This window comes from Notamacropus eugenii, chromosome 3, assembly GCF_028372415.1.
Source record: "Notamacropus eugenii isolate mMacEug1 chromosome 3, mMacEug1.pri_v2, whole genome shotgun sequence".
In the NCBI taxonomy this organism is placed as follows: domain Eukaryota; kingdom Metazoa; phylum Chordata; class Mammalia; order Diprotodontia; family Macropodidae; genus Notamacropus; species Notamacropus eugenii.
Window position 1 is genome coordinate 327,748,614 of NC_092874.1, and position 14,203 is coordinate 327,762,816.

General features: G+C 36.1%; 1 long non-coding RNA gene across 2 annotated transcripts in view; it reads left to right on the plus strand.

The window, feature by feature from the left end:
• The first annotated feature begins 2,335 nt into the window (after positions 1-2,335).
• Positions 2,336-14,203, plus strand: part of LOC140496748 (uncharacterized) — a 111,040-nt gene continuing 99,172 nt past the window's right edge. The window contains exon 1 of one of the 2 annotated variants that reach the window (XR_011964383.1): positions 2,336-2,579. This is a non-coding gene — a long non-coding RNA (uncharacterized lncRNA). The remainder of the gene's footprint in view (positions 2,580-14,203) is intronic. The other variant, XR_011964384.1, reaches the window with a different exon arrangement.

Consider the following 14,203-nt stretch of genomic DNA (forward strand, 5'->3'; position numbering starts at 1 on the left):
TGAGAACATCTAGTCCAATCTCTTCCTTCCAGGCAGGATCATTCCTAAACCATCACTTACCATATCTATCCATTCAATTCAATATAAGAATTCAATCTCAGAATTTGAAAGCCAGCTAGCCTGACCCTTACCCGGACAACAATTTCCTCTACAACAATTTGACAAGGCATCATCCAGCCTCAGTGAAAGAGATAGACACCCACTTTCTCTTGAGACAGTTCATTCAGCTTGTTGGATAGCAATTGTTGTTAGGAGGTTTTTCTTTAGACCAGTCCTATAGATGTCACTTTGTTTCCACCTCCTGCTGCTAATTCTGACTTCTGGAGAAAGTCAGAATAATTATTCCATGGGGCAATTCTTTAAATTCTTGAAAAAGAGTTATCATTTCTTGCCTAAGTCTTCTCTAAGTTAAATATGTCAAATTTCTTCAAGAGATGGACAAATGGCATAATTTCAGGATGTCTACCAACTTCCTTTCCGGATACTCTTTAGTTTATTGGTTTTTTCCCATTGATTTGAGGACATACGACTAAATCCATTATTTCAGATGTTCTTTAATTGGGGCAAAGTAATTCCCTTAAGGGCCTATCGCTTCCCCAGCACTGGACACTGACTATAAATGAAGCCTGAACTTGCATGACCTTTCTCAGCTGCCATATCATATTGTCTCACCTTTAGTTTGTAGACCACTTGAACTTTCAGATATTCTTTTTAGAGAAATTTTGTCTAGCCGTGTCTCTCATGTTGTATATTGGTGAAGTTGACATTTAAGTCCAGATTTACGTTTGTTTCTATTAAACGGATCTTGATCTTACTAGATCTAGCCTCTTAATCTATTGGGATCCCCATTCTGTCATCCAGTGGGTTAGCTATGTATCCAAGTTTTGTTTCATCATTAAATTTGATGGCGACCATGCCTTATTAATGTAATTGATGAACATTTAAAATAGTGCAGGGATAAGTGCAGATTTCCTAGAGCCTTTCTTTCAAATTAGCATTGAGCCATTGTGTATTGTTGAACCATTAAACATTGAACTGTTCTGTCAATCATTTATCCAGTTCTGAATTTACCTAACTGTACTATTGTTTCATCCATTTCTGTTTACTATAATTATAGTCAATCAGTTAACAAACATTTATTGAGCACCTACTATGTGTTCAATACTGTGTTAGGGAATACAAAGAATGAGCTAGCTGCTCTCCTACTATCTCCTTACTTACTCTGGTTATTAATTCCCCATTGGTCATTTTTATTCTGGCTTTTCTAGTCCAAAGACTATTCCTGTTGAGAAAATAGAAAGTAAAATGAACTGGCTAGGTGTTCCTTGTGCCTCTATTCTGTAATGCCCTTAACTTTCCTTGCAAGCCCCAGATAGTTAGACCTTTAGTACTCCTGGCACTATTCTTAAGGAATCATGTCTGTTATCCACTCTTGCTTCCATCTTGGATAATTCCCAGTATATCCACATTGTCTTCTTTAGACAAAGGACCCCTTTCCCCTGCATATGATCATTTCTCTTTATGTCTTCAGAATTTTTTGAAAGTTTCCCATCTTTCTTGGGCTTCCATCCAGAATTCAAGTCATTGAATCTTTTGTATTTTTCCTGCAAATCTTTTGAAATATGCTTTTCCCTAATCTCAGGTGCATGTTAGACCATGCCAGAATTTTCTCCTCTATGATAAATTCTAAAGTGGAATGGTAATTTTTCCTCAAAATTTCTATCATTTCCCCTGCAGAAACTAGTTCATACTTGCTGGGATTCAGATTCAGAATAGAATTTTCCCTTGTTGGTTCCTCTGTATTTTGAAAGATAAAGTTATCATTAAGGCAAGTAAATTATTAGCTGCCCTGCTTTTGGCAGAGTGGAAGCTCTGGCTGATGTTGAACTAACTGCCCTTCCCCATAATTACCATATTACTGTGCTTTCTCTGACAGACTTGTGATCTATTTCTTGAACTCTAGTTTCTCATTCTATCCAAGTGGTCTGCAATAAACTCTGATGACAATATCACTTCTATTTCTGCCTCCCTTGATATTTACTTAAATATTCTCCCCCATTTTTCTTCCGCTCTGGTTCCTGAATTTCTTCTGTATGTATAATGCTGCTTCGGCACCATTTCCCCTAATTTCTTCTTTTTCAATAAGGAATGCCTTCCAGAATCATGCTCCAGAACTCTGGTAGTTCTTATCCCACCAAGTCTCAATGGTACTTTTGAGGTCAAGTTAGCCTTGGCAGTTCTCCTCCCACTAAGGCTCAATGGCACTTCTAAGGTCAAGTTGACCTTAACAGTTCTCAACCCACCCACTCTCAAAGATAACTCTGAGGTCAAATTAGCCTTGGTAGCTCTCCCATCAAGTTTCCACAATACCCGAAGGTTTTTTGCTTTAATATGTTATGATTTCTAGTTCACTTTAATCATTATGTGTATATACTCAGTGCTTTTGAATAAGATATTTGAGGTCAGGGGTTTTATTAGTGACCTTCCTAGATTGGTTTCAGGCTCTAATCATTTTATAAAATCATCATATTTCCTTCTGGTCTCCAAGGGAAGACTAGGGTGAGAAGTTTGATAGGAAGGTAAGTACAAGAATTCATTTTCTTAATTTTCTTCGTTGAAAGCAAAAAGTAGATTGAGTGGCCTATATAAAAATTATTTTTATCTATATTGATAGGGTCTATCAGTCAGACTAGGAACTTTCCTCCTGTTGGTAGAATGGCAATATGTAGGCAGGAAAAAATAGAATAGTGTGTGAATCTATAAATGTAACCCCTTTTACTATAAAAAAGTGTGCATTCTTATCTTGCTTACCCATAATTGGTTTATTTAAAGATGTCAGGAGTCTTGTCAAGGGTATTTTCTAGATTGATGTATTTGTAGACATTTCTAGTTCTCTTTGTTTTCCTAAGTATGAAACAGTATTTGTTAGTTTTAACCTTGAGGAGTACTCAGAATGAGCCTAGAGTTCTAGTCAGGACTGAATTCCCATGGTTATTATCCATTGTCATATGTTTCATCTCTTAAGACCACAAACATTGAGATCCAATTGGCAAAAAAATTGGATTAGCACATGACTCCTTATATCCTGGTGTGTGTGTGTGTGTGTGTGTGTGTGTGCGTGTGTGTGCGTGTGTGTAAACTTTAAAGGCACATGATATAGATAGAGAGATAACCTCAGAGTCAGAAAGACATGAATTCAAGTCCTACCTGTGACTGTGTGGTAAATGTGTGACTGTGGGCAAGTCACACAATCTGTCAGTGACCCTATGTAGCTCCTAGGACTATAAATTGCAAAATAATTGCTGATCTACTTGGTCAAAGGGAGTTTCCTCATTGGGATCTTCTTATGCCAATTGAATCATAGGTCCTGAAACAAACGAATAAAAAACAGTTCAATAATTAGAGCAAGCTGAGTGTGGAGTTGTTATCTTACTTCCCTAAAATTCTTCACTGGACTAGTAAAGCAAGCTTCACTTTTTCTGGGGATTAAAAGAAAAAAAAAGAATGTGCCCTATTTTTCTTTGTTTCTAAAAAAAAGTGATTTCTCTCTAGGTAATTATTTTCCTTTTCATTCTTAGGGGAACATGGCAAATTTTTTCATAGTTTCATATGTCACAACTATTGTCACAATAGCATGACCCATGGGATGTCAACGTTGCAATATAAAGTGGGGAGAATTTCTGATGGGACAGATATGTTAAAACAGGCCAGGTCTAGGTACTATGGTCAGAGTTTGAAAGATATATAGTGGAATTCAGGAGAGGTGAATTCAATAACTATATTGCCTTCTGCCTGTACTGAGGATATCTTCCAGACAAAAAGTGTTTGGATGTTGACAGATGTCAGTCTCATCTCATTTTCAGGGTTTAATTGAAGTAGTAGAGCACAATTATTCCTAGTGGTTTTAATGAAGTCCTTCACCACTTAGGACTCCTTCCCCTCCCCACTAGCAGCTAGGAAATTCTCTTAGACATGTTCTCTTACCTGGGTGAAGAAAACAGTATAGATAAAAATAGAAACATATATATGGGAGGTAAAGGTTCCAATGATATCCGTATTCTTCCTTTTTATCTCACCTGAGAACTGAAAAATTCTAGTTCCTATAAACTCTTATCTAGCACCCAGTAGGTTAGCCTGGTTCTGGTTCTCTAAGAATAGAAATATAGCTTTCCACTCCTTAAATTTATCTTCAGGGATTATTAGTCACATGCAAAACACTGGAGGTTTACATATACAAAAAATGATTCAGAGATAACCTGTACTAAACAGCTTTTTTGGGCACTCAAATCTCAACTGCTTCTGGCTACTTAGAGCCAAAGTGAAAATTAGCCATGAGCAGGACCATTCATAGACAGATTTTGAGTACTCCCAACTAGCATTTGTAACCACTAGGTGGTGGTGTCTGGTAAGGTTGGCTATATAAAGGGCAGCAAAAGTAAGATATACTCCTTCCTCTGCCTCCCCCTCTTTGGAATATTGTATATGTAAGTCAGAATCTTTCCCAATTTCTTCTTTCAGTTTACTTCCTGGATATGACCTTCCTTAAGTCCATACCTCTCCTCTGCCTTTTAGTACAGAGTCACCAAAAACATTTAATTTGCCTAGGAAAGGATAACAGGGAAAGTAAACAGGCAAAGAGGATAGTTGGTCATGAGCCACATAGTTTCCTTTGCTACTGAAAAGCTTATAAGAATTATTATTGGTGGTAGTAGTAGTAGTAGTAGTAGCAGCAGCAGCAGCAGTAGTAAAGTAGTTTTCTGCCTAGTTTTGAACTGGGGATTTTAAACACATGAGACAAACATGATAGCCACTGCATTATACTTTAGTTACTAATAAAAAATAAAAATCAATCTCATTATTATAACTCAGAGTCCCCAAGCTAACATAAATAACCAAACCTATTTTAGAAAAATGTTCAAAGCTTGGTCCTGTTTAGTTCTATGTAGTACAAGCCATTCATTGATCTCTTCTACTACAGTTCCTCTGTAAGAAATTAAAAATGTCACAGACCACAACTGAGTTATGACTGGACATGGTTTCTTTTTAAATATTAGAATTTAAGAGCAACTTAAAGAAGTAGAAAAAATTGAAAGTAAATGTCTATCATTTATAGGCAGCAGGTGAGGGAGGTGAGACTTTCACTGCCCTTTCATTGGTCCCAACTCTTGTCTGTTTCAGTCACACACCCTTTCTCAGGAGTCTGAATAGGTGGAGTGGTGAACAAGGGAGATCCCTAGTCACACTGACACCCTATGGAAGTTTTAACTTCCATTCAAAGTGCCTGATAGAGATTTTCTACAACCCCAATCATCAGACATCATGCCCACCATGACTTCACTGCTATCACTTTCATTCCTCTCAAAACAAACTTTTCCCAAGGTGGCTTGGCTGAGTGCCATTCTCCTAGAGTGCTGATGTTAATTCTCGAGATCATTTTAAATTTCAGAGATTCCATTCTGACTTATGGAACTTCAACTCCCATCATGCATTTCTGTTTCCCAAAAGTACATAGATAACATTCTGTTTTATCCTCAGGAGGGCAAGGGATCAGAAGATTATAGGTCTAGAGTTAGAAGGGAACTTAGAAGTCATAGAATCCAAACTCCTCATTTTGAAGAGGAAACCAAAGCTCTTAGAGGTTAAAATGCTTACCCAAGGTTATCCTGCTAATATTGAATAGAGTTCACATTCAAACTCAGTACCTTTGGCTCTAAATTCTGGGCCTTTTCTTTCAAGTGCATCAATTTAGGATAAGCAAACCCCAGGCCCTTTTGGATACACTAATTGCAGGTAAGCTAAAGAAGGATGCACAGATGTGTTGGTAGAATTCTTTTGGTGCCTGTGATTTTATATATGGACTTATCATTCATTCTCTTTCCTTCTCCAATCTAGTTTCTTCTAATGCCAAATTATTCTCCTTAAGTACACAGCTCTTTTTGTTTTAAAACATTCAATAATTCTCTACTACATAATAAAACAGAGCAGCTAGGTGGTACAGTAGTAGAGTGTGGTACCTCGAGTCAGGAAGATTCATCTTCCTAAGCTCAGATCTGGCTCAGATGCTTACTGTGTGACCCTGGGCAAGTCACTCAACTCTGCCTCAGTTCCTCATCCATAAATTGAGCCAGAGAAGGAAATAGCAAACCACTCCAGTACCTTCACCAAGAAAACTCCAAATGGGGGCATGAAGAGTTGGACACAACTGAAAAAATGACTGAATGCTTAACAAGCCCAAATTATTTAGGCTGATATTCAAGGGACTCCACAATTTCACTACTTTCTAGCCTTGTTCACATTATATTTTTCCTATTCCCTATACTTGATAAAAAGAACTAATTTCCATTCCCTAACATGTTCAGTCTTTGCCTTTGAGGCTTTGTTAACAATATTCTGTCTTCTTGGAATTCCTTCAAGAAATATTTCCACCTCTTTAAATCCAACTCATCTTTCAAAATGAAGGTCATATACTTCTCTGATTCTTCTTAGCATTGGAAGGGACCTCAGAGACCATTTACTCCAGGGATCCTTTGGTAAATGGTTAACAACTAGCTCTCTGAAAAAAATGTACATGTGACATATTTTAAAGTTTAATCTATATTATTACCATGTCATCATTATTTTCCTAAGTCTACAATCAACAAGACAATAAAGCAAGCTCTGTTTTGTTCGCTATTTTCCAACATATAAATAATCACACTGACAATTTGATGATTGGGTCTTGAGAAGTGGTAAGAGCTGGCTTCAGCACATCCTAGACTTTGTCCAATCTATAACTGAATAAGAAGCTTTCTACAACATATATGAAAAGTTGTCCTTAAAGACTTCTCATGAGGTCAATATTCATGACTTATCAAGATACCATATGACTTCACATACTTGACAGATGCTTTCTAAAACTGGCTCTTGTCAATTGAAAGCTTCAGACTATCTTCAGTTACTTCAGGGACTCTTAACCTGGGTTCACAAACCCCCAACAGATCCATATAGGAATTTCAGAGGATCTGTGAACTTGGATGGGAAAAAAGTTACATCTCTATTTTCACTAACTTCTAATTGAAATTTAGCATTTCCTTCGATTACAAATGTAGACAATAAACGTTCTGAAAAGGGAGCTATAGGATTTACCAGACTGACACAAAAATGGTTATGAACTCTTGCTGTATTTAATTTAACACTTTCATTAGTCATACAGGCAGTTAAGTGGTACAATGAACAGAATATTCAGCCTGAAGTCAGGAAGACCTGAGTTCAAATCTGCCCTCAGATACTGACTTTGATTTTGGACAAGTCACTTAACCACCAGTTGCCTCAATTTCCTGAAATGTAGAATGGAGATCATAATAGCATCTATATCCAAGAGTTGTTGTGTGAACCAAATGAGATAATATTGGTAAAGCACTGAGTACAGTGCCTGGCACATAGTAGGTACTTTAAAAATGAATGTTTCCATCTCATGTTCCTCCACTATCTTCCTAAAGATGCTGAGGTCATCTAGATACGTCACCATTTAATTTACATCACCAAGTAATTTATGTTTCTGACTACTTTCTTCATTGGCAATTGAAAAAGGGACAAACGATCTCATAAACACTCAAATTGCTAAAATTGAGCTATGCAAATGAATGCAGTCTCTTATTTGTCCTTATGATTGGTTCTTGTTGTTTAGTCATTTTTAGTTGTATCCAACTCTTTGTGACCCTATTTGGAGTTTTCTTAGCAAAGCAACTGGAGTGATTTGCCATTTCCATTTCCAGCTCATTTTGCAGAAGAGGAAACTGAGGCAAACATGATTAAGTGACTTGCCCAGGGTCACATATCTAGTTAATGTTTTAGGACAAATTTGAAGTCAGAAAGATGAGAATTTCATATTCAGGCCCAGCACTCTGTGCTCTGCACCATCTAATACTTCTCTATGATAGAAATCTGATAGTATCCAATAGTTCCCTCTATTTCCATTTCTTTTTCTCCTTATAGAATTAGAGATTAAAGCTGGAAAATGTCTTTAAAGGCATTCAGTTGAATTCCTTTATTTTATAAATGAGGAAACTGAGGCTCAGAGGGGTTAAGTAATTTGCTTAGGGTCACACAGGTAATTAATACCTCAGGCAGGCTTCAAAACCATGTCTTCTTGACTACAAGTCCAACACACTATCCGCTATACCATACTTCCCTTCCTGACTGTTTTGAATCTATAATTTCTTGAAAATTTCTGTTCTCTTTACAATTCCACCTTCTGGCATCAGTTACTCACATGGGTGGCCTTAGAGCTTCTAACAACAGGAATTGACCACCCCCATATCTCCTCCAGGTTCTCTTCTCTGGGCCATTGTTTTTTCTTAAATGCACATTAATATAAAACAATCTTCAATTCCATTATGCTGTAAGTCTTTTGTGTCCAGCCAGGCTGGATTTACCCCATAATCTGTAATGAATGTGGTTGGGTCTATTGTGTTTTGATTTGTTTTACAACATAGTCGGAACCTTTGTCTATGCTTGTCCTTACAAGAATAACCATTTTTTTTTTTTTTGCCATTTATAACATTGTGCAACTCTCAGGTTTTTCTGATAGGACTTACTGTTATTTCTCTTCTAACCTGTCTATCTGTTTGTCCTCTGTGTCCTTTGTTTGATTGTACTCCAGCCTCACTAATTGTGGGTGCACCCTAAGGCTCTATGCAAAGCCTTCTTTTCTCCCTCTACACTCTTTGTGGTTCATCTCATCAGTTTCCATAAGTTCAATGATCATCTGTATGTAGATGACTCCCAGATCTATGTATTTGGCCCTAATTTCTTTTGGGAGCTTTGGTCTTCCAACACCAACTGTCTACTGGACATATCCAAGTGGATATTTTGTAGGCATCTGAAATGCAGTTTCAGATTCAACATTTAACTTCCAGGAGCCAAAATAGTGAAAAGTAGTAAATCACTCTAACTCTTCCATATTCACCTCCAAATAATCATTACACAGTGCCCCCAAACAAATCTTGGAATAGGAGAACCAGCAAAAAGAGAGTATGAAACAATCTTTGAGCCCAATAAACTTGGAAGATAGGAAGGAAAGGTCTGTCTCACTCAGGTTAAAGGGGAGGGCAGCTCAGGACAGTAATCATTCCAACAAGCCAGCAGCAAGTCCCACCTCAGCAAACCACTGGTAAATCCTAAACCTCAATGTAGTGAAACAGGCAAACACTAACACCAGGACCCTCCTCTCTCCACATGCCTCAGCATAGACAGGGGAATAGGCAGGCTCCACTTCTGAGAACCACCAGGTGCTTCAGTGTAGCCCTGGATAAACAGGCAACTTCCAGTAGCCAGACCTCCATGTACTTCAGTGTAGCTCTGGGGAAAACACAGAAACACCCCACTGGACTCAGCACATACCAGATACCTGAACTAAGACCCTGGATCAGTACCAGGTAAGCTGCCAGACCCCTACAGCCTCCAGCAGCATCAGTAACTCTCCACCTCACTCCCTCAATACAGAACCAGATATGGGGGTTCCCTGTGGGCCTCAGGGCAACATCAGTACAGCAGCAGATAAATAACCCAGGCCCTATAGCCCTGGCACAAGAAGCAGAATTTAAAAGAAAAGAAAAAGACCAAAAAAGATAAACAAAAAACAACAAAAAAAGAATCTGACCATAGAATTTTATTATAGAGACAAGGAAGACCAAGATACAACCTCAGAAGAGGACAACACTTATGGGCAAAATACCAAATAAAAATGGAAAATGATCTCAAACCCAAAAAGAACTGATGGAGAAACTGAAAAAGGAGCTTTAAAAAATTTATATAAGAGAGGGTGAAAAAATTGGGAAAAGAAATGAGAGTGATGCAAGAAAGTTATGAAAAAAAGACTCAACAGCTTGGAAAAAGAAAATAACTACTTAAAAACTAGAACTGGCCAAGTGGAAAAGGAGATACAAAAATTCACTGAAGAAAAAAACTCTTTAAAAAGTATAACTGGTAAAATTGGGAAAGAAATTACAAAAGCTAATTAAGGAAAACACTTTCTTAAAAGTTTGAATTGGGGAAGCTAGTGACTCCATGAAGCATCAAGAATCAATGAAACAAATTCAAAAGGATGAAAAAATAGAAAAAAATGCAAAATACATCATTGGAAAAACAATTGACCTGGGAAACAGATCCAGGAGAGACAATGTCGGAATCATTGAACTACCTGAAAGCCATACTCAAAAGGAGGACCTGGACAACATCTTTTAAGACAGAAGGGAGGGCAAGGATGGTGAGATCAGGGAAAGTGATAGACAGAAGCAAAACACTGGTGAGGAACAAAAGAATGGAAGGAAGGAGCAGACAAACAAGAGAAAAAATAGGATGGAGGTAAATACACAGTAATTATAACTGTGAACATGAATCAAATGAACTCTCTCATAAAATGGAAGTGGATAGTAGAGTGGATCAAAAAACAGAATACTACAATATGTTGTTTATAAGAACCCACTTGAATCAGAGAGACACACACAGAGTAAAGGTAAGGGGCTGAAGGAGAATCTATTATACTTCAGCCAAAGTAAAAAAAAAAAGAAGCAGGGGTAGCAATCTTGATCTCAGACAAAGTAAAAGCAAAATTAGACCTAATTAAAAGAAATAAGAAAGGAAACTACATCTTGCTAAAAGGTACTATAGACAACGAACCAATATCAATACTAAACATATATGCACCAAGTGGAATAACACACACATTCTTAAAGGAGAAGTTAAGTGAGTTACAGGAAGAAATAGACAGCAAGACTATGGTAATTGGGGATCTCAACTGTTCCCTCTCAGAACTCAATAAATCCAACCAAAACAAATAAGAAAGTAACTAAATAGGTAAATAGAATGTTAGAAATGTTAGATATGACAGACCTTTAGAGAAAATCAAATGGGAACATAAAAAGAATATATCTTTTTCCTCAGTAGCACATGGCACCTATGCCAAAAAAAGATGAGGTATTAGGGCATAAAACCCTCAAAATCAAATGTAGAAAGGAAGAAATACTAAATGTATTCTTTTCAGATTATAATGGAATAAAAATTACATTCAACAAAGGACAGTGGAAAGAAAAATAAAAAAAGTAATCAGAAACTAAATAATCTAATCAAAGAATAAGTGGGTCAAAGAACAAATCATAGAACCAATGAATGATTTCATTAAAGAGAATGACAACAATAAGACAATGTACCAAAATTCATGGGAAGCGGTCAAAGCAAAACTTAGGGGAAATTTTATTTCTCTAAATTCTTACATCAACAAAAACCAAGAAGTGCAGATCAATGAATCAGACATGCAACTAAAAAAAACTAGAATAAAAATAAATTAAAAATCCTCTATTGAGCACAAAATTGGAAATCCTGAAAATCAAAGGTGAGATTAGTAAGAATGAAAGTAAAAGGAAAAAAAGACTATTGAGTTGATAAATAAATGTAGGAGTTGGTTTTATGGAAAAAACCCCCAATAAAATAGATAATTGATTGGTCGATTTGATTTAAAAAAAGAAAACCAAATATCCAGTATCAAAAATAAAAAGGGTAAAATCACAATCATTGAAGAAAAAAATAAAGCAATCATTAAGGAATATTTTGCCCAATTATATGCCAATAAACAATTTGAGGTAAATTGACAATCTGAGTGAAATTGATTAGTATTTATGAAAACATATATTGCCCAGATTAACACATCAGTAAATAGAGTGCCTAAATATCACCTTCTTAGAAAAAGAAATTGTACAATACATTAATGAACTCCCTAAGAAAAAGTCCTCAGGGGCAGTTGGGATCACAAGTGCGTTCTACCAAACATTCACAGAACAAGTAATTCCAATACTATCTAAACTATTTGGAAAAATAGTTGAAAGAGTCCTGCCGAACTCCTTTAATGACACAAATATAGTGCTGATACCTAAACCAGGAAGAGCTAAAACAGAAAAAGAAAATTATAAACCAATTTCCTAATGAATATTGATGCAAAATTTTGAACAAAATACTAGAAAGGTGATTATAACACCATATCACAAGGATTATACACTATAACCAGGTGAGATTTATACCAGGAATGCAGATTTGGTTCAATATTAGGAAACTATCAGTATAATTGACAATATCATTAATAAAACCAACAGAAATCACGATTATCACAATAGATGCTGAAAAAGTTTTTGACAAAATGCAGCACTCATTCCTCTTAAAAACAATAGGGAGTATAGAAATAAAGGTAGTGCTCCGTAAAATGACAAGCAGTATCTATCTAAAAACCATCAGCAAACATTATGTGTAATGGGTACAAGCTAAAAGCCTTCCCAGTAAGATCAGGGGTGAAGAAAGGATATCCATTATCACCACTATTATTCCATGTAGCACTAGAAATATTAACTACAGCAGTAAAAGAAAAAGAAAATGAAGGATTTAGAATAGGCAATGAGGAAATGAAACTATTATTCTGCAGATGGCAGGATGATATGCTTAGGGAATCCTGTAGAATTAAGTAAAAAAACTACTTGAAATAATTAACAACTTTAGCAAAGTTGCAGGATATAAGATAAGTCCACAAAAATCATCAGCATTTTCTTATATGATCAACAAAGCCCAGCAACAAGAAATAGAAAGAGAAATTCTACTTAAAATAACTGGTAAACAGTGTAATACTTGGGAGTCTACTTGCCAAGACAAACCCAGGAACTATAAGAACACAATCACAAAACACTTTTCACAGAAATGAAGTCGAATATAAATAACTGGGAAAATATAAATTACTCATGGGTAGGCTGAGTCAATATAATAAAAATGATCATTCTGCCTAAAGTAATTAACTTATTCAGTGCCTTACTAATTGAACCACCAAAAATTACTTGATAGAGCTAGATATAATAACAACAAAATTCATCTGGAAGAACAAAAGGTTAAGAATATCAAGAGAATTATTGAATAAAATACAAAGGAAGGTAGCCTGACAGTAATCATCAAATTCATCTGGTACTGGCTAAGAAACAGAGTGGTGGATCAGTGAAATAGATTAGGCATACAAGACACCATAGCCAATGACCAAAGCCTCCTAGTACTTGATAAACCCAAAGACCCCAGCTTTGGGGATAAAAACTCACTATTTGACCAAAACTACTAAGAAAGTTTACAAAACAATAGGACACAAGCTAGATATAGACTAACATCTCACATCATATACCAAGATAAGGTCAAAATGGATGCATGATTTAGACATAGAAAGTGACACCATAAGTAAATTAGAAGAGGAAGGATCTACCTGTCAGATCTATGGGGAAGGAGAGAATTCATGACCAAACAAGAGATAGAGAGCATTATGAAATGTAAAATAGATAATTGTAATTATATTAAAATAAAAGCTTTTGTACAAACAAAACCAATGTGACCAAGAGTAGAAGGAAAACAGAAAGCTAGGAAACAATCTTTACAGCAAGTGTCTCTGATAAAAGTCTCATTTCTGAAATATAGGGAATTGACTCAAATTTATAAGATTTTAAGCCATTCCCCAATTGATACATGGTCAAAGGATATGAACAGTCAGTTTTCAGAAAAAGATACCAATACTATCTGTAGGCATGTGAAGAGGTACTCTAAACTACTTTTGACTAAACAAATGCAAATTAAAACAACTCTGAGGAATCACCTCACACCTATCAGATTGACTAATATGACAAAAGAGGAAAATAATAAATGTTGGAGAGGATTTGGGAAAATTGGGACACTAATGGTTGGCAGAGTTGTGACTGATCTAACCATTCTGGAGAGCAATTTGGAATTATGCTCAAAGGACAATCAAGCTTTGCATGCCCTTTGATCCAGCAAAACCACTACTAGGTCTGTATCCCAAAGAGATCATAAAAAAGTAAAAAAAAGTAAAACAGACCCAAATGTGGAAAAATATTTATAGCAGCTCTTTTCATGGTAGCAAAATATTGGAAATTGAGGGGCTACTCATCAATTGAGGAATGGCTAAATAAGCTGTGGAGTATGAATGTAATAGAATACTAGTGTGTAATAAAAAAATAAAGATTTTTAGATTAGAAAGATTTAGAAAGATTTCAGAAAAACCATGGAAAGACTTATATGAACTGATGCAAAGTGAAATGAGCAGAACCAGGAAAATATTGTATACAATATCAGCAACAGTGTGTGATGATCAACTATGAATGACTCAGTTCTCTTCAACAATGCAATGATCCAG